The 21,881-nt window shown below is 38.0% G+C and overlaps 1 protein-coding gene and 1 pseudogene across 1 annotated transcript in view; one reads left to right on the forward strand and one right to left on the reverse strand.

Annotated features, from left to right (window-relative positions):
- Window positions 1-21,881, reverse strand: part of Jade3 (jade family PHD finger 3) — a 104,805-nt gene that overhangs the window by 51,255 nt on the left and 31,669 nt on the right. The window lies entirely within an intron of this gene.
- Window positions 19,970-20,554, forward strand: LOC101983721 (annotated as a pseudogene).

Consider the following 21,881-nt stretch of genomic DNA (forward strand, 5'->3'; position numbering starts at 1 on the left):
TGCAGTTCTGGGGACTCGTTTCTTAATAAAACTGGTAAAGTTATTTCAATTAAAACCATAATAGCCAAACATCAGAAACCTCTAGAAATGGTCTTAAGGGCATATAGCAAAGGAAGGAACATCTGTTCAAGATAATCTACTAAAACTCAAAGTAAATAAATGTCAATCTATGGCATTTGACCTCAATTCATTCCCTGTCTCTTTAGCATAGACCTCATGCCAGACTGGTGCAGCTAAGAACATAGAGTTTCTTCTTCCCTAAATGCCAGTTGGAAGTCTTTCTTCCTGGGAGATCAGTACCATCAATACTATTTATTCTGTCACCAGTTACTAAAAGGTTGTGTGGGGCAGACTCCTTTTTTCTTTTTTCTTAAAGATTTCTGCCTCCTCCCCACCACCGCCTCCCATTTCCCTCCCCCTCCCCCAATCAAGTCCCTCTCCCTCCCTCGTCAGCCCGAAGAGCAATCAGGGTTCCCTGCCCTGTGGGAAGTCCAAGGACCACCCACCTCCATCCAGGTTTAGTAAGGTGAGCATCCAAACTGCCTAGGCTCCCACAAAGCCAGTAAGTGCAGTAAGATCAAAAACCCATTGCCATTGTTCTTGAGTTCTCAGTAGTCCTCATTGTCCGCTATGTTCAGTGAGTCCGGTTTTATCCCAGGCTTTTTCAGACCCAGGCCAGCTGGCCTTGGTGAGTTCCTGATAGATCATCCCCATTGTCTCAGTGTGTGGGTACACCCCTTGCGGTCCTGAGTTCCTTGCTCATGCTCTCTGTCCTTCTGCTCCTGATTTGGACCTTGAGATTTCTGTCAGGTGCTCCAATGTGGGTCTCTGTCTCTGTCTCCTTTCATCGCCTGATGAAGGTTAATATTCAGGAGGATGCCTATATGTTTTTCTTTGGGTTCACTTTCTTAGACTCCTTTTTTTCTACCTAGTCCTCAATCATGGGATGGAGACAATGCCTTGGGTGTGGTGCCACTAAACATACTGAGTCCTTGATTGTCTTAGTCCCAGCTTGAGGGGTTGAGGTTCTATAGGAAGGCAAGCTCAAGAGACATGGAGCTACCATTCAGAGGGACATTGCTGTGATTATTCCCCAATAAGGGAAAAAGGGAAGTCAGAATAGAGGGCTCTAATTCTTCCCCCAGTGGATATGACTTAATTTTCAAACGAGTTATGGCAAGTTCAAGGATAGGTTGTCAAATACACCAAAGCAAACAAGAAGAAAAGAGGGGAGGGAAGAGTCTCTTGGGAATCAGAAGAAACCTCTCTCTACAGTGTTGGGATTACATCCACGGCCCTGTATATGCTCTGCAAGTACTCTACTACTGAGGTATACTTATTCCACTCCAGAAGAAATCTCAAACACCAATTATCAGGAACTATATCTTCAAAGGAGTGCTAATTTGATCTTACTGGTCTGTGTAGCAATTTATACCCCAAGCAAGATGTATTGAAAATAGCAAAACAGGGGCTCCAGAGACGGATTGGTGGCTAAGAGCATTTCCTGCTCTTGCAGAGAACCTGGTTTCAGTTACCAGCGTCCATATGACAGCTCACAAACATATATAACTCCACTTAAAGGGGTTGTGATGCCTTCTTCTGGTCTCTGTGGGCATCAGGTATGCACATGATGTATATACATATATATAGGCAAACCAATACATCTAAAATAAAAATAAACAAACATTGTTTTAAAAAGCAGCAAAAAAAATAGCTATCAATGAGTGGAGTTTAAAAGTGAAATGTGGGGCTGGGTGACACACACCTTTGATCCCTGAATTCCAGAAACTGAGGCAGGTTGCTCTCTAGGACTTCGAGGCCAGCCAGGTCTACATAGTAAGTCCTAGGCCAGTCAAAGCTACTTAGTGAGACCCTGTTTCAAACAACAATCATAAAAATAAAAGAAAATGGATGTGGTTAGGGAAGGGAAGAGACAAAGGAACACTTCTCAAAAACACCATCTCCCTAGGGTGACTATGGGCATAAACCAAGACTATACTTCTGAGGCTACATTAGAAGCTTTATACTTCAAGTTAAGGGTTGAGGATTAGTAAATGAACTTCAATAAAATAATTCAGCTACTCATGAAAGAAAAAAAGAAAGAATGAAAGGAAGGAAGGAAGGAAAGAAGGAAGGAAGAAAACAAGCAAGCAAATAACAAAGCTGTGAGTGTGTGTGTGTGTGTGTGTGTGTGTAATCACTATTACTGAAAACATTCAGTTTCCAACAAAACTGGTAAGACATTCAAAAAAACAAGAAAGAATAACCAAAAACAGCAAAAAGGGTAAGCAACAGAAACTATCCAAGAAAGAAACATGTAATGGGAATACTAGCAAAAACACAGGAAAAGGAGAATACCCTCCCTGCCACAAACTTCCTAAATTACTGGAAAACATTCATTTTCATATGCAGAAAATCAAATTCCAAGTAGGATAAATAAAAAGAGAGCCACAAATACAAACATTATATCAAAACTGATAAAAGCTAAAAAAAATAAGAAAATCATGAAAGAAATAAAAAAACCCACTCTTTATGCACAACCACCAATAAGATCAATTTAATGACTTTTCATCAGAAAGAAAAGCCAAAAATCAATGGGGCTAGCAAATTTAAGGTGGTCTGTGGTGATGGCTGCACATATCTGTAAAGATATTAAAATCATTGAATTGTATACTTAATCGGGTGAACTATATGGTATACGTTTTATCACAATAATGCTGTTACAGAAACCAAAAAAAAATCTGCATCAAGATCAGGCATGGCCTTGTATACCCCTTTTTCAAACTTTTATTGATTCTTTGCCGATTTCTCCCCCCCTCCCCCTTCTGTACTCTGTTCATGTAACTCCCCCCCAAAACAAAATTCAAAAGAAAACCCAAAAACCAAAGCATACAAAGACAGAAACAAAGCAAAACTAAACAAGCAAAAACAAAACAATAAAAAAAGAGACTAGAATCTCGTTGTGGAAGCTGTAGTATGGCTCAGTGTGTCATACAGTTCACCCTTTAGTCCTTTCATCTTCACTTGCAAGTGTTCATTGCCCTGAGTCATTGGTTTTGTTTGAAGCGTCTGGCATCTGCTACAGCACCAGCTCTCACTGGATATCCTCTTGTTGTCCTGCGTCATGAAGATCCTGCAGTTTTAGATCTATAGGTTTGTCCCCTTTACATGCTCCAATAATTTATAGATGAGATGGGTGTTGGAGTGGGCCAACCCTTAGTCCTGGTTCTGAGCCTAGGTGGTAGCTGTGTTGGTCAGTCTGCCAGCTTTCCTCCACTGTCACCACCCAGGTGAACTCTCTGTCTTGGCCCACCCAATCCAGTCTGCAGCAAAAAGTGGGGGCCAGTTCTCTTGTCTCAGGCTCTCTGGTCTGGCTCACCCACACTTATACCACCAGGGCCAGCTCTACTGTCTTGTGCAGGAGCAATACAGGTCCCTCTCTCCCAATGGCAGTAGGGGGTAAATTGGGGGAAGGGGTCTCCTACTGTCATGTCCCCAGGGCTGGCTCATTTGCATGACAATAGGGTCAGCTTTAGGGTGCTGCCCTGGCAGGGTGTAGGGTCCATTCTCCAGTGTGCTGCAGCTGATGAGAGGTGCAGGGCTAGTTCTCCAACTCTCATGATCCGCGATCCTGGGACTAGTCCTCTGGCTTGCTACCAGTAGGAAGGGGTGGCATCCATCCATCACCAATGAGGTGAGGGCATCTTTTTTCTCACTGGGGCCACCACATGGCAGACGGGGGAGAGGGGGTCAGCTCTGCTGCTCTCACACCCTCAGGGCTGGATCTCCTGAGTCCCCTACAAAAGGGGCAACACTAACATCAGTTGCACACCTTTAGCCCCCAACATTCAAGAGGCAGAAGCAGTAGGATCTCTATAAGTTTGAGGTCACCCTGGTCTACACAATGAGTACCAGATCAATCAAAGATGCACAGTGAGACCATATCTTAACTAAATGAAATGAAATAAAATAAAACCATTTAATTTAAAATAATAATGTAGAAATTCAAGTAGAAATAAAAGTAATATATTTTCTAACTATTTCATATTGAATGCACAAATTTGCTCATAGGATCACTTCATTTGTGTAATTGCACAAGGATATTACACACATTCTCTGTCTTATATGTCAATGTATATATGTATGCATGTACATTGTGGCCAAACATTTATAATCCTAATTATTTGTCAGTTTTGATAGTATATGCCTGTCATCCTGTCATCCCAACTACTTGAGAAATTGAGTGAGGAAAATTCCAAGTCCAGGGCCAGCCTGAGCAACATGGCAAGACACTGTCTTAAAAGAATAAGCAAAAATTAAAAAGAGAAATAAATTCCTAGCCATTTAACAATGGGAGCTTTCCTAAAATACCTATTGGTTAGTTTTCTAGTGTTACAGTAACAAATTACCATAAAGTTGGTGGCCTAAAACTAAACACATTTATTTTTATGTTTCAGTGTATCAGAAATGTAGTCTAGCTTCACTAGGCTAAAATAAAAGCATTTGCCATCAGGGCTGCTTCTCTTCCTAGAAGCTCTTTCGAGAAATTATTTCCTTGCCAAGCACAGTTTCTGAAGGACTCATATTCACTCCATGGACCCTGACTATCTTTAAATCAAAGTGCTACATCTCTCAAATAATAACTTCTATAATCAGATCTACAACTCTTTTCTACTTTTTCATTTTCAAACACCACTGCAATTACATTCAACCCAAACAAATAATCTAAGCTAATGTCCCTACTTTAAAACCATTGCTTAGCAACCTAATTTTCCTTTACTATGTAACCTGACATATTCCTATTCTCAAACTGATACATTTTATCCTATTTTTAAAAGACTCCCACACAAATATTCTCAATATATTTTGATAAAAGTATACAAATAACATTGGAACAGTACTAGAGTGAGAACTTCAACCAAAGTCCAACTTGTCATACACAATTTAATTCAAGATGGTACTTTACACTAAGGGTAAAATCTGTCAAATATTTAGAAAAAGCCTAAGAGGTCAATGAGATTGTATAGAATTAAAAAGCAAAAGAAATAAGGTGAAGAGATAGTCTAAAAAATAGGTAAAAATGTTCTCTAGCTATATAACTAACAGGGGATAGTTAGAACAGGGTTTCTTATTTTTTTTTTTCCTTTGAAAATCCCTTTTCCTGAGAAACTTGTATATAACCTCAGGTAGACAACACAAACATTTGCTGATAATAAACTATAAGGAAACTTACTTTAAAGCCAAATCTTTGGTATACATATATTAATTTTACTGTTTATTAAAGATTAAATTAAAATTGCATACTAATGAGTTGGGTATGTTTAAGTTTTACATGAAAAATGGAATCTCAGCTGACAATTTGATAAATCAGATATGGAGAATCTTCAATATTTTCAAATCTAATTATTCTAAAATACATTTGTGTGTGTGCAAGACAGAAAGAGGGAGAGGAGAGAGGAGGGAGGGAGGGGGAGGGAGGGAGAGAGAGAGAGAGAGAGAGAGAGAGAGAGAGAGAGAACACAAAGAAGGCCAGAAGCAGCCTTGGCTGTCCTGAAATTTGTTCTTGTGGAACAGGCTGGCCCCAAACTCAGAGATTCACCTGCCTCTGCCTCCCAAATGCTGTGATTAAAGGCGTGCGCCACCACTGCCACCAGGCTCCTAGTACTCTTAACACTGCTGAGCCACCCTCTCTTTTCCCCTTGATTGATATTTTGATTTTCTAACTGTCAGTGCTGAGAGTATTACTTCACACAAAGACATAGTAGAAAATGGCTGAAGTATGTTTAGAACCATTTTAGAAACTGTTGAGAATTCTGTCCTCATATCAAGACAAAATTCATTTAATATTTTTATGTAAAATCAAAGCCAAATTAAATCAAATAGCAACTTTTTAAAGACAGGGTCCATTACATAACCCTAGTTTGGCCTAGAACTTTCTATGTAGGTAGACTAGGCTGACCTAGAACTAACAAATATCCACTTGGAGTGCTGGGGTTAAAGAAAGGAGTGTGGTACCACATCTGGCTTCAAATACCAATTAAAAAAGATTTACCCATTTTTTATGTGTCTGTGAATGAGTTTATGTGTATCACATGCATGCAAGAGACTGTGGAGGCCAGAAAATTATATGGGATTCCTCTCTGTATGTTGTGAATGTTTTATTACCATTGGTTAATAAAGAAGCTTCTTTGGGCCAATAGCAGGGCAAAATATAGCCAGGTGGAAAATCTGATATACATAGAGAGTAGGTGGAGTCAGGGAGACACCACGTAGCTGCTGAAGGTGATAGACACGCCAGAACCTTGCCAGTAAATCACAAGTCTTGTGGTAAAATACAAAATAATAGAAATGGGTTGATTAAAGATGTAACAATTAGTTAATAAGAACCCTAAGCTAATAGGCCAAGCAGTGTTTTAATTAATATAGTTTCTGTGTGATTATTTTGGGTATGGGCGGCCTGGAAACAAACAAGCAGTCTCGGCCTACAAGAAAAGGTATCAACCTCCTGGAACAGGAGTTATAAGCAGATATGAACTGCCATGTGAACTGAGCCTAGGTCCTGTGAAAGAGTGTTCTTAACTGCTGAGCCGTATCTCCAGTCCTATCAAACAACTTCACTTATTCTAACACAATACTATCCAAATATATACTAATTTGATACCTGCATCCCAACAAATGATAGGAAAAATAAAAGTGAAAGGGCTTTGTTTACTAAAATGTTTAAGAACAGAAAACTTTGTTTAATAATAGCACTGCAATGTATAATATTTGAACCAAGCTCCAGGCAGAGTTAACTGGCATTGCATGGTATGATAGCAGAAGCTATGCAAAGTGCACATGTCATGTATTCAGAACCAAGGCAGTTGTGAAATAATGTGATGTAAGACTGGAGTGTACTGTCAGAAAAATCTGATTCATTATGCACTTGATTTTGAATCAAATTTAGTATTGCTTCTTCAGAAACTTAATAATTACAAATTTTCATGATTCTCACATTTAGTCATGAGATTCCCCCAAATGGGGTCATGACCTACAGTTTAAGAAATACATGATGGGGCGATGGTGGCGCACTCCTTTAATCCCAGCACTTGGGAGGCAGAGGCAGGCAGATCTCTGTGAGTTCGAGACCAGCCTGGTCTACAGAGCTAGTTCCAGGACAGGAACCAAAGCTACAGATAAACCATGTCTCAAGAAACAAAAACAAAACTAAAAAAGATGAAATACATGACCTAGTATATATATGTACAGAACTAAAAAATAATAACAATAAACCACCAACCCCTCTAAAAAATTCAATCACTAAATGGCAAATAAACATATACTTTTTAAAAGTAGTATAAATGACCAATAAATATGTGAAAAACGCTGAATATTCGCAACCATGAGGAAAATGCAAATTAATACTATATTGAAACTGAAAAGTGGTGGTACATATGTCATATCAGTACTTGGGAGGTAGAGGCAGGCAAAGAGGAATTTAAGGCTAGACTCAGATAAAAGCAAGTTGGGAGGCTAGTCTGGGCTATATAAATCCTGTCTTAAAAAAAACCAACCAACACACCCACCCACCCACCCATCCACATCACTGAGATTTTTTTTTTAAAGATTTATTTATTTATTATGTATACAACATTCTGCCTCCATGTATGCCCACACGCCAGAGGAGGGCGCCAGATCTCATTACAGATGGTTGTGAGCCACCATGTGGTTGCTGGGAATTGAACTCAGAACCTCTGGAAGAGCAGATGATGCTCTAAACCACTGAGCCATCTCTCCAGCCCCCCATCACTGAGATTTTTATCTCACTCTAGTCAGAACAGTTATCATCAAGAAATGAAAAATGCTGGTGAAAATGTGGGGAGTTGGGGAACAAAGAAATCTTTTCCTATACACTATTGTACATTAGTGCAGCGACTATGGAAATCAGTATGGAGGTTCCTCAAAAACTAAAATCAGAACTACTGTATGATTCACTTATACCAGCCCTGGGAATATACACAAAGAAATCTAAATCAGCACACCACACAGATACACCTACACATCTGTTTATTATGGTACTATTCTTAATAGTCAAAATGCAGAATCAGTCTAGTTACCCACTAATGGATAAATGAATACCAAATGCAGTTTTGTTTAACCATAAATAATGAAATGACATCATTTGCAGGATAATGAACAGAAATGGAGATCAGAAAGAGAAATACTGTGTGTGTGTGCACATACATGAACATACACATGTGTATGACATGAAAGAAAAAGAGGTTTTATTTCAGAAGAGAAAGAAGAGAAATTGAGGACAGAAGAGGGCAGTGGGGGTGAATATGGCCAAAGTATATGACATACTCAAATGAAAATGTAATAAAACTCATGACTTTGTCCAATTAACATTTGTAAATAAATTTTTAAAAGAAAACCATAGGAGGGGCTGGAGAGATGGCTCAGTGGTTAAGAGCATTGCCTGCTCTTCCAAAGGTCCTGAGTTCACTTCCCAGCAACCACATGGTGGCTCACAATGATCTGTAATGGGGTCTGGTGCCCTCTTCTGGCCTGCAGACATACACGCAGACAGAATATTGTATACATAATAAATAAATATTTTTTTTAAAAAGAAAACCATAGGAGAAAAAAAATCAGAGATATAGGACTAAGCACAGAATCCACAGATTAAGAATTCTTAGAATTTCATAGTATAATTTACCAAAGAAAAATTTGTCTTTGAGCACAAAATAAAAGCTTTTGCTCTGAGCAGCCTAGTGAAACCATGTCTCAAAAACAAACAAAAAAGAGAAACAAAATACAGAAGTAAACCAAGCTACAAAATAGAAGTGAAAACACACTTGTATGTATATAACATTTAAATATTTACTACAAAATGTGTATCTGACAGTGGGTATATTTTTAGAATATTTAAAGAAATCATCAAACTCAATTGTAGGGAACTAAATGATTCAATTATGAGATGAACAGATACTTTGCCAAAAGGGCCAATGACAAGTAAGCACATAAAAAGATGTTATATCAGCTATTAGGGAAATATAAGTTAAAACTACAGTAAGAGGTCTTTATACATTTATTAGAATGGCTGAAACTAAAAAAAAATAGTAAAAATTTCAAACACTAGAGAAGATGTGGAAAAAGTACAATTCATATTTTGCTAGTGGGACTCAAACAGTACAGCTACTCTAGAAAATAATTTGGTCATTTCTTGAAAAGTTAAGTATTTAAATACTAGAAAATTCAGCAATTATAGTCCTAGGCAAATATCCCAGAAAAATTAAAACTTACATTCACACAAGTATTTATGGCAGTTTTATTCATAATAGCTTAAAAACTGGAAATGACTGAGATGTTTTTCAACAAATAAATAAAAATATCTTTGGCAAATTCATATATAGAGTACCTCATAATTTAAAGGAACAAATATTGACATATGTAGTAAAAAAAAAAAGTGAAAAACAGGTTTCTCATCATAGTATGCTACCATAATCACAACACTCAAGACAAGGGAAGAGAATAGTCATATGGTTTCATCTATAAGAACTGCCCAAAATAGATAAATCTATAGAGACATGATGTAAGTAGACTGGGGTAAGAATGTGGACTAACTGTAAATGATCAAAGGCTCAATTGTGGGGAGATAGGAAAATTATAAAATATGGATGATGAAGATGACCTCTGCCAGAGCAGGCCTGAGCAACAACCTCCAAAGGAACAGGTACAAAGGAGCCACCACTGAGGGAGTAGGCTGAGCCAGAGACCTCTGCAGAACGGGATGAGAATCAGTGACTTGCAACCAGGAGTCAGTGACCTCCACCACCAGAGCATGCCTGAGTCAGCGACCTCTGTTGGAGCAGACTCAAGGCAGGAACCTCAGGGGAAGCAGCCCCAAACAAACAAGCAACGTGGGAGCAGGCCAGAACAACCCCCAGTATTGCAGAGGGACCACAGGGAGTGCTGAGGGATGTCCAGGAACACCTCACGGTGACTGAAACCGTGGCCCTGACTGCACCACCAGAAGCAACCATTTGAGCCTTGGATCTACTGGCACCAGGAAGACTTGATCACCAGAGATACAGCCAAGTACACCAATCAGAGGAAAAGGTGGGTAGACAAGGTAAGAGCACACAGCACCACAAAGAGCAACACAACACCAATAGAAACTAGTGGCCCTGCAACAGTAATACTTGAACTACCAAATGAAGTTGAAGCGGAAGAAAATGACCTAAAAATAACTTTCAGAGAATGTTTAAGGCCCTTAAAGAGGAATGAGAAATCCCCTCAAAGAAATGGAGAAAAAGACAAACAAAAAATTAGAAGACATCAACAAATCCCTCAAAGAAAACCAAGAAAAAGCAATCAAACAGATGAAAGAAACGATTCAAGACTTGAAAACTGAAATAGAGACAATAAAGAAAACACAAACTGAGGGAATTATAGAAACAGATATTATGAAAAAAACGATTAGGAACCACAAATGCAAACATGAACAGCAGAATACAAGAGATGGAAGAGAGAATCTCAAGAGCTGAAGATATGATACAGGAAATAGACTCATTAGTCAAAGAAAACATTAAGTCTAAAAAAAGCTTAACACAAAATATCCAGAGAATATGGGGCACCATGAAAAGACCAAACCTAAAAATGATAGGTATAGAAAAATTTCAGCTCAAAGACACAGAAAATTTATTCAACAAAATAATACAAGAGAACTTTCCCAACCTAAAGAAATACATGCATATGAAGATACAAGAAGCTTACAGAATACCAAATAGACAGGATAAAAAAAAAACCAACTCCCCTTGCCACATAATAATCAAAACACTTAACATACAGAATAAAGAAAGACCTGCAAAGGAAAAAGGCCAACTAACATATAAAGGCAGACTTATAAGAATTATACCTGACTTCTCAATGAAAACAATAAAAGCCAGAAGGTTGTGGTCAAACATTATGCAGACATTAAGAGACCACGGATGCTAGCCCAGACTGACATCCTAGCAGAACTTTCAATCACCATAGACAAACAAGACATTCCATGACAGAACCAGATTTAACCAAGACCGAGCCACAAATCCAGCCATATACAAAGTACTAGAAGGAAAAGGAAGTTGGCTACATCCACAAAAACACAGACAACTGATGATCTCACATCATCAAATCTCAAATCTCAAAGGGAAAAACACACACAATAACATCACAAACAAATAAAACCAAAATAATAGGAGCTACCAATAACTGATCATTAATATCTCTTAATATAAATGGACTCAACTCACCTATAAAAAAGACACAGGCTGCCTGGTGGTGGTGGCGCACGCCTTTAATCCCAGCACTCGGGAGGCAGAGGCAGGCAGATCTCTGTGAGTTTGAGGCCAGCCTGGTCTACAAGAGCTAGTTCCAGGACAGGAACCAAAAAGCTACGGAGAAACCCTGTCTCAAAAATCAAAAAAAAAGGCACAGGCTAACAGATTGGATATGAAAACAGAATCCATCCTTCTGCTGCATACAAGAAATATACCGCAACCTCAAAGACAGACATGGCCTCAGAGTAAAGGGTTGGGAAAAAAATTTCCAATCAAATGGACCTAAGAAACAAGTTGGTATAGCTATCCTAATATCTAACAAAATAATTTGATTTCAAACTAAAATCAATCAAAAAAAAGACAAGGATGGACATTTCATATTAGTCACAGGAAAAATAAATCAAGAGGCAATCCCAATACTAAATATATATGCCCAAAATACAAGGGCACTCTCATATGGAAAAGAAACACTTCTAAAACTTAAATCACACATTAAATCCAACACACTAATAGTGGGAGACTTAAACACCTCACTCTTAACACTGGACAGGTCTGTCAGGCAGAAAATTAACAGAGAAATAAGAGAACTAACAGATGTTATAACTCAAGTGGACTCAACCGACATCTATAAAACATTCCATTCAAACATAGAAGAATATACCTTCTTCTCAGCACCTCATGGAACATTCTCAAAAATTGACCACATACTAGGCAACAAAGTAAACTTCAACAGATACAAAAAACTAAAATAATCCGATGTATTTTTTAATCTACTGAGTAAAGTGGGAGCAAGAGGACCATGGGAGAGAGTAGAAGGGGAGAGGAAGGGAAATGAGGGGAGCAGATAAAAATATATAGCTCAATAAAAACAAAAACAAAATATGGATAATGTTAATGATTTCACACATGTGGAAATATGCCATCCCCTATGGCATTGTACACTTAAAATAGAGAAATCATATGGCATTTTAAGTTATTTATCAGTAAAGCTAAGATAAAGTTAACAAAATATTTCAGTTTAGAACAAGAGGATTATGAATACAGAAGCCCAAGTTACTTAGGAATTCTCATTCACTAATCAGTTTGACCTGCACTGAAGCGCCAGCTAATGCTCATGCAGACATGCTAAATTACCCTCAGGCCAAGAACTCTGCACAGTTACTGCAGCTCTTGGTAAAGAAATCCACTTTAACTATGATTCTAGGTGTTGACTGCCTCCTCTGGCCATCATGCAGAATTCAAATTCCAGAGGCATGAATTAATTGAACTAGGGATTCAACCTGATGAAAAAAAGTCGTATCATAGATAAATTCTGAATATTAACATCAAAGGCACCAATGCAGTTGCAAACATCTTTAAGAAAGCTCTTCTTCCTTCAGCTGCATTATTGGCTGAAAACTTGTGAGACTTGAGACTATGATAGCATCCCCACTGTGGTCTTCAGTCACTCTCCCCTATTGGCACAGTAGAATTCAAGGAAGATGAAGTCATTTATAAATATAGAAAAGATCTACTAACTACTTATACTTCAATGTATCATTCAATGAGCATTAAAAATAGTTTATCATTAAAAATAGAACTTATGTGATCAGAAATTTGCTGATTCCATTTGATTATACTTCAAAACCATTAATATTTAAAAAATGTTAACAGCTCTGTGTTTTCCTGCTCAGTTTCAAATATAATACCATATTAAGTGCAATGAAAATAATATACTTGAATGAATTAACATAGCTTTCTATTTTTTGTTGTTTTGAGTGTTTCTTTATAACCCATGCTACTCTCTTAACTTATTATGTTGCCAAGATTGGCCTTGAACTCCTGATTCTTGTCTCTACTTCCATAGTACCTTTTTCTGAAGCTAGAGTCTCATTATATGCACTTCAGATTTGACTCAAACTCCAGATTTTCTTACCTCAGCCTCATGAGTGCTGAGATAACAGATGTGGACTATCACACTTGACCTAAACTGCTAATTTTTGTAGAGGAAAAATGATTGTAGCTCTTCATATATAAATAATACAAGTGCACAAAGCCTTTCTTTTCATATATATTTTTAAGCTATTACTGTACTCTGCATATTGTAAAGCTGCTTTAAGGATGTGATCATTTAATAAATTTTTAAGATTTATTTATTTTGTATGTATGAATGTTTTTCTTGCATGTATGTATCACAACATGAGCATGGGTAATCACAGCCTAAAAAACTGTCACACATCAAGGCAATGAGAGTAGGGTTTTCAGAGTCAATCCTCAAAATCTATCAAGACAGGTGTGTGTGTGTGTGTGTGTGTGTGTGTGTGTGTGTGTGTGTGTTTGTGTGAAGTGAAGAGGGTTTGTCATAAAGCTCATATTGAGTCAGAGAGCCACAAGGACAATGAAAGATGGAAGTTATCATACAAGCCAGGACTAACTTGAAGAGTACCACAAAAGAGAAGGGTTGAAATACAAAGAGTCTCAGAATCATGTTAATGCCAATTTAAAACTTAAAGAAAATTTTGCCTTCACAGCAGAAGCCCTAAGTTCCTATTACACACAAAAATCTTCTATGACCTTAGAAAAATCCCATATCAGAATCTCTCTTCAAAGTCAAACTTTTGCTATTTGCTGATGATATGATAGTATACATATGTGACCCCCAGAAATTCTACCAGGGAACTCCTACAGCTGATAAGTACCTTCAGTAGTGTGGTAGAATATAAGATTAATTCAAAAAATCAGAATCCCTCCTATATACAGATGATAAACAGACTGAGAAAGAAATCAGACAAACATCACATTTCACAATAGCCACAAACAACATAAAATATCTTGGGATAATTCTAACCAAAATAATGGAAAGACCTACATGACAAGAACTTTAAGTCTTTGAAGAACAAAATTTAAAGGATATCAGAAAATGTTAAAATCTTCCATGCTCATGGATAGGTAGGATTAACAGAGTAAAAATTGGAATCTTACCAAAAGCAATCTACAGATTCAATGCAATACCCATCAAAATCTCAGCACAATTCTTTTTGAAAGAACAATACTAAATTTCATATGGAGAAACAAAAAGCCCAGGATTGCCAAAACAACCCTGTACAATAAAGGAATATCTAGAGGTATCACCATCCCTGACTCCAAGCTCTATTATAGAGCCATAGTAATGAAAACAGCTTGGTATTGACATAAAAACAGACAGGTGGATCAACAGAATCAAATCGAAGACCCTGGTATTAATCCACACACCTATAAACAATTGATTGTTTACAAAGAAGCCAAAATTGTACAATGGGAAAAGAAATTATCTTCAACAAATGGTGCTGGCATAACTTGATGTCAACATGTAGAAGAATGCTGTACATCCTTAACTCATTAGGAAAATGCAAATCAAAACAACTGTGAGATACAATCTTACACCTGCCAGAATGGCTAAGATCAAATACACTGATGATAGCTTATGCTGGAGACGATGTATAGTAAGGAGAACACACCTCCATTGCTGGTAGGAATGCAAACTTGTACAGCCACTGTAGAAATCAGTATAGTGATTTCTCAGAAAACCGGGAATCAATCTACCTCAAGACCCAGCAATACAACTTTGGGGCATACACCCAAAGGATGCACAGTCACACCACAAGGACATTTGCTCAGTTGTGTTCACAGCAGCATCATTCCTAACAGCCAGAACCTGGAAACCACCAAAGAATGGATAAAGAAAATGTGGTACATGTACACAATGGAGTACTACTCAGTGGTAAAATACAATGACTTCTTTAAATTTGCAGGCAAATGAATGGAACTAGAAAAAAAAATCCTGAGTGAGGTAACTCAGACCCAAAATGACAAATATAGTATGTACTCACTTGTAAATGGATATCAGACATAAAAGCAAAAGATAACCATTCTACAGTCCACAACCCAGAGAAGCCAGAACGCTCTTCCAGAAAAAGTGGAAAAAGTGGAAGCAGATGCAGAGATCCACAAATAAGCACTGGGCCGAGCTTCTGGAGTACAAATGAAGGGATGGAAGAGTGATAATATACGCAAAGATGTCAAGATCATAATGGAGAACCTGACAGATCAGCTGACCTGAGCTAGTTGGAGATCACTGACTCCAGACTGACAAATAAGGAACCTGCATAGGATCGAACTATGCCCCCTGAATACAGGTGACAATGGTGTCGCTTGGGCAGTATATAGGGTCACACTGGCAGTGGGATCACAATCTAACTCTAATGCATGAATTGACTTTCTGAAACCCATTCTTTATGGAGAGATACCTTGCTCAGCCTAGGCATGGGGGTGAGGCTTGGTCCTGCCTCAAAGAGGCCATGGGACAGACTTAGTTGACTTCCCAGGAGAGACATTACCCTCTCTGTGGAGCAGATGGCAGGTGGAGTGGCGGGAGGAGAGGAGGGAGAGGGAACTAGGATTAGTATGTAAAAAAAATAAATGAATAAATAAAATTAATTATAAAAAAGAATATCTTTTCAGTGTTAGAAACTTCTAATTTAAATAACAATGACTTCTTCTTTATAACCTTGCTTATTCTTGTTTTAGGGTTATTTTACTCTTCTTTTTCTCATTTCTTAAACTGGGGATTTAAGATTTTTCATTTTAGTCTTTCATCTTTTCATTATATACACACTCAATGCTATGAATTTTACTCTCAGCATTGATTTAAGTTACATTCTACAATTTTGGTACATTGTATTTCCATGTCATTATAGTTACTTTTTCTTTTTTTATTAAAAAAAAAGAATGGCTGGTTTGAACTTACAACATCCTGACTGTCTCTTGAGAACAGGAATTATAGGTATTCATTACCTTTTTTTTTTTTTTTTTTGGTTTTTCGAGACAGGGTTTCTCTGTGGCTTTGGAGCCTGTCCCGGATCTATCTCTGCAGACCAGGCTGGTCTCGAACTCACAGAGATCCGCCTGCCTCTGCCTCCCGAGTGCTGGGATTAAAGGCGTGCGCCACCATCGCCCGGCTTCATTACCATTCTTGGCTTCTGGTTTTATCTTTTTCTACTGATATCTTTAAAATCTATCTATAACATTATATTGAATGAGAATAGATTGAAGAGTGAAACAAGTCTACTTCATCCAGTCTATACCTGGAAGTTTGCACATCTTCATTCTTTTTAGCTCCTGGAAATATTTATCTTCTTAAAGTCTTGTGCATCCAATTTTTTTTTAAATTGGACATTTATTTGGTGTTATGGAGGGGAACAGAGAGAGAGGGAGGGGAGAGGTAGAGAGAGAGAGAAAGAGAGAGAGAGAGAGACAGACAGACAGAGGCTGCCTCTCTGAGAAAGCCAAATTATTTTTTTCAGAATAAAATATGAACTGTTATAAGAATAACCATATGACAAATGTATAGATTATTCATTTTCCTACCACATCTGTAAGGCATTAATTTGAAAAAACAGAAAGTTAATATAATTTACAATTTTAAAAGATTTTACTTACTGCACTCTCCTAGAGCAAAAAGGGCAATAAATAAAATAGAAAGCATAATAACAAATAAAAATAATTAAACAACAAACTAATTAATAAAAATAAAATAAACAATAAAAATAAAAAGTTTGGAGGCAGCTCTATGGATCATTATCTATCTGTAGGCCAAGTAATAAGGCAAACTGGTTAGCACTAAGGATGTATCTATTTTTGTACAAATGATTAAGTATTCATCATATCTGGTATCCCATTACTTTGGTTACAGGGAGCTGTTTTTTCCAGTACTTGCACTTTTTCAGTGTTCCTGCCTGAATTTTAGCCATTTTTCTATTTATTACCATTTCAAAAGGTTAACAGATAAAACTCAAGATGTGTAACTTTTGAGACCAATTAAAACTTTAATCAGGCCGGGCGGTGGTGGCGCACACCTTTAATCCCAGCACTCTGGAGGCAGAGGCAGGCAGATCTCTGTGAGTTCGAGACCAGCCTGGTCTACAGAGCTAGTTCCAGGACAGACTCCAAAAACTACGGAGAAACCCTGTCTCGAAAAATCAAAAAAAAAAAAAAACCCACAAAATTTGAATCAGTTTGTTATACTACTTGTTAGTTCTAGAAAAGAAATGATTAACAAAAAAGTTGAAAAGACTGATGAAAATTTTGCTTTCTGAGAATTAGTTGAGTTTGGTCATTTTTTTCTGTTTACTCCAGTACACCTAGGAAAGTAGATTTGTACACAGGCAAACAGAAAATACCTGAGTCATCTGAAACCAAACAGAAACATTATTCTGAGTTTTGTTTTGCTTTTGAGACGGTTTTACTTTGTAGCCCAGGCTGCTCTGGAATTCACTATATAGTTCAGGTTGGCCTTGAATTCACAGCAATTCTCCTGCATTCATCCCAAGTGCTGATAGCTGATATTACAGGTGTGAGCCACCATGTCTGGGACCCAAAATGGCTTTAAACACTTATATAAGCAATCACTAAAAGATCCAAGATGCAGACTAGAGAGCATGAATGGATCCTAATTACCACTTCATTTAAAAAAAAGAAACAAAAACAAATAAAGGAAAATAAAGTTATACACACACTAAAAAGGAAATCCGGATTAGAATAGGCAAAGAAAATGAAAAGGATATTCCTCTATATGCTGTCTTTTCAGTTCTATTTTAGTTATTTCAGAACAGCATTTTATAAGAAATATGGACAGATAGAAAATTCTAAAAATTCTGAAAAAGAAACTCATTGTTGAGGTACAATTTGTGGAAAGTAAAACCTTGTCAAAAGTGCTTGTGAGCCTAGAGGATGGAAGATAGTTCATGGTGCCGGGAAAAAGAAAATCCATTCATCTGCCATGTGTGATGGTTAATGCTATCAATTTGACAGAATCTAGAAACAGCTAGACAGAATCTAGAAACAGCTAGAAGACAAACCTCAGGGCATGTTTGTGAAGGAGTTTCTCAATTGGGTTAGTTCTCTTCCTGGCTGCCAATGCAATGTGACTGCAAGCCTCAAGTAGCTGGCATCGTGACTTCCAGGCCACGATGGCCTATGTCCTTCAAACTGTGACCACAAATAAACGCATCCTTAAGTTGCTTATTGTCAGGTATTTTTGTTTCAATGAGAAAAATAACTAATATATAGTAACTTTTCTTTTTTTTTCATATGATATATTTGATCATGTTTTAACCCTTCCCCAAGTCTTCTCAGCTCTTTCCCATTTCTCTATTCAACCAGCTTTATGTTCTTTCCCCCTTTTAAAAAACCCACAAAAACAAAAATCAAAACAAAAGCCAGTAAGACAGAAATGCCAAAAAAGCAACATTGAAGAAATTATTGAGAATTGAATAAAAGCATTCATTATCTTTCTATACAGTTGACCAAAAGATATCTTTTACTCAACTACTCTAATGGCTTCCTTCCTAAACAGCAGTCTACTTAAAATTTTCAACAGCTCTAAATGAAGGAATTATTTCATATGTACAGAAAGCTTGTCTTTTAACTCCCAAACTTTGCATATATACTAATTTGATAGCTTATCTTCATTGTCAGCTTTACTAAATTCAGAATGACTTAAAAGATATACTCCTGGGAACTTGTGAGACCTTAGCTGAAGGGAGAAGACCCACCATTAATACGGGCAGCACTATCCCATGGGCTGTGGGCCCAGGCTGAATAAAAAGGGAAAAAAGATAGAGGGCCAGTAAGATGCCTTTAATGGGTCAAAGCATTTGTTGTACTAGCCTGGTGACCTGAATTTGATTTTTGAAACTCATGGTAGGAGAGAAACAAGTCAAAGCTGTCCTCTAACCTCTACATGCATACCATGGCATGTACGTGCCCACAATACACACACACACACACACACACACACACACACACACACACACACACCATGGCATGCACGTGCCCACAATACACACACACACACACACACCATGACATGCACGTGCCCACAATACACACACACACACACACACACACACACCATGGCATGCACGTGCCCACAATACACACACACACACACACACGATGATGATGATAACTATATAATTAAATGTTAAAAAAAAATGCTGGTGATCCAGAATTCATCTTTCTCTTCTTAATGAATTACCAGGTACTATAACTAATCACCTCATGCTCATGTGTTCAATGGTATAATGTATCCACAAGTTGAGAGTAATAACAAACTTTCTTAAGTTGTTTTCTATCAGGTACTTTGTCATAGCAACAAGGGAAGTAATACAGAACACTGGTACCTGGAGTGGTGGTGTTGCTATAATAAACATGACTATGTGGTTCACGTGCCTTTTAAACTGGTTTGTAGGGAGAATGTACAAGAGTTTAGAGTTGTGAGCTACAAAAACCCCTAGAATAATGTGAACAGAACTTATGGTGGGAATCTAGGAGACCAAAATGCCAAGAGAAATGCATAGTGAAAGCCTACTTCAAGAGAATTCAGAAGAAAACAAGGACTCTACTGAAAACTTGAGCTAAAAGTCATTCTTGTTACATTCTGGGAAAAAAACTGGTTGCATTCTGTTCATAACCTCAAAACTTGATTGAGACTAAATTTAAAAAAATGATGGGCTAAGAAGTTTGGTGGAGGAAATTTCAGGCCAATTTAACATCTAGGCAATGATATGGTTACTGCTCATTGATCTTAGCACTGTTAAGAGAGCAGTGATCTCCTCTTCCTGTAAGCGGCCAGAGGTGACCTGTAAAGATGGTTCGCTACTCTCTTGACCCAGAAAACCCCACAAAATCATGCAAATAGAGAGGATCAAACCTTCAGGTTCACTTTAAGAACACCTGGGAAATGGCCCAGGCCATCAAGGGTATGCATATCTGAAAAGCCACCAAGTATCTGAAAGATGTCACTTTGAAGAAGCAGTGTGTGCCATTCCGACGGTACAATGGTGGAGTCGGTAGGTGCGCCCAGGCCAAACAGTGGGGCTGGACACAGGGTCGGTGGCCAAAAAAGAGTACAGAATTTTTGCTGCACATGCTGAAAAATGCAGAGAGCAATGCTGAACTGAAGGGTTTAGATGTGGACTCTCTGGTCATTGAGCACATCCAGGTGAACAAAGCACCTAAGATGCGCCGACGAACTTACAGAGCTCATGGCCGGATTAACCCGTACATGAGCTCCCCCTGCCACATCGAGATGATCCTCACTGAAAAGGAAAAGATTGTTCCAAAGCGAGAAGAGGAGGTTGCACAGAAGAAAAATATATCCCAGAAGAAACTGAAGAAACAAAAACTTTTGGCACGGGAATAAATTCAACATGAAATAAATGCGGATAAAAGTAAAAAAAGAAGAAGAGAGCAGTGATCTATGAAAAGCAAGCAATTTAGTGAGAAGCATGAACAAGTTTCAAGTCATACACAAGGTGTGTTTAGAGAAATGAATCTTTAAAAAGAAACCTCACACTTTTGTATCAGGACTATAGAATAGGTACTCTGAAGTCTTAGAACTCCACCCACCAAATGCTCCAACATGTAGAAATGCAAATTCAATGGAATGAGAGAGGTGAGTTGAAAATGCCACTGAGGTGGGTTCTTGGTTCAAAAACAACTTCCTGTGAAGTGCTTTCCCTATTTCAGCAGCCAAGATTTTGTACAGAGTCCATTACAACTGTTGTAGGTAGGGGCCAGACTATATCATGATCTGGCAACAGAATTTAGCAGCATAAACCACATGATACTGATTTTTGCAGTCATACAAAATACAAGAGTGCAGAGGTCATGGAAGTTTCCAAAGCTGATGTGAAAGAGATTCCAATCAAGGAGACCCTGAGAAGTCACTGTAGAAAAATACTGAGGCCCAAATTGCAATGCAGACCATAGAATGTTAGAGATGCAAAGATCATGAAACATGAACCAAGGATAGCTGCAGGCAAAAAGTGGAGTTATCCCAATAGATAAATTACATGTGCTACAGGGAGAAGAACTGGAGGGGCAGGGCTTCCCAAGCCCATTGGAGCCCACATGATCACAAGTTCCACATGTTAGATATGGAGCTACAGGATCTGATGTTGTCCTGATGAGTTTCAGTCTTGCTTTTGGCCAATTTTTCCTTGTTATGCCTCAAGTTCTCCCATTTGGAATGGGAGTGGTTTACACATATGCAAAATATAAGATGGAAGGGGCATCGAGGCTTGCACTAAGGTTGTGGTATTGTGAAAATGCCAAGGGCAGGCCAGTAACAAACCTAAAAGGAGAGAGACAAAGACAGAGAGACACACAAACACACAGACACACATGGCTGGGGTGTGTGTGTGTGTGTGTGTGTGACTTGCTAACAAGCTTTTTCCTTTCCAGCTCTAGGTAGACTTCTCATATGACAGCTCAAAACTGTTCAACTTAACAAGGCAGTAGCTGTATCACCTTTTATGACTTAGCCTCATAAGTAAACTTACTCTATTGTACTTAAGGGATCACAAACTCATTCAGATTTAAGTCAGGGATATAAACCCTATGTCTTGATGACAGGAGTACCAAGAATTTGCAGCTATATTTATACCTCCAGTTAAGGTTTTCACACATTAGAGTACTACGCTGCGGTAAAAAACAATGACTTCTCGAATTTTGCATGCAAATGGATGGAAATAGAAAACACTATCCTGAGTGAGG

This window comes from Microtus ochrogaster, chromosome X (assembly GCF_000317375.1).
Source record: "Microtus ochrogaster isolate Prairie Vole_2 chromosome X, MicOch1.0, whole genome shotgun sequence".
Classification (NCBI taxonomy): domain Eukaryota; kingdom Metazoa; phylum Chordata; class Mammalia; order Rodentia; family Cricetidae; genus Microtus; species Microtus ochrogaster.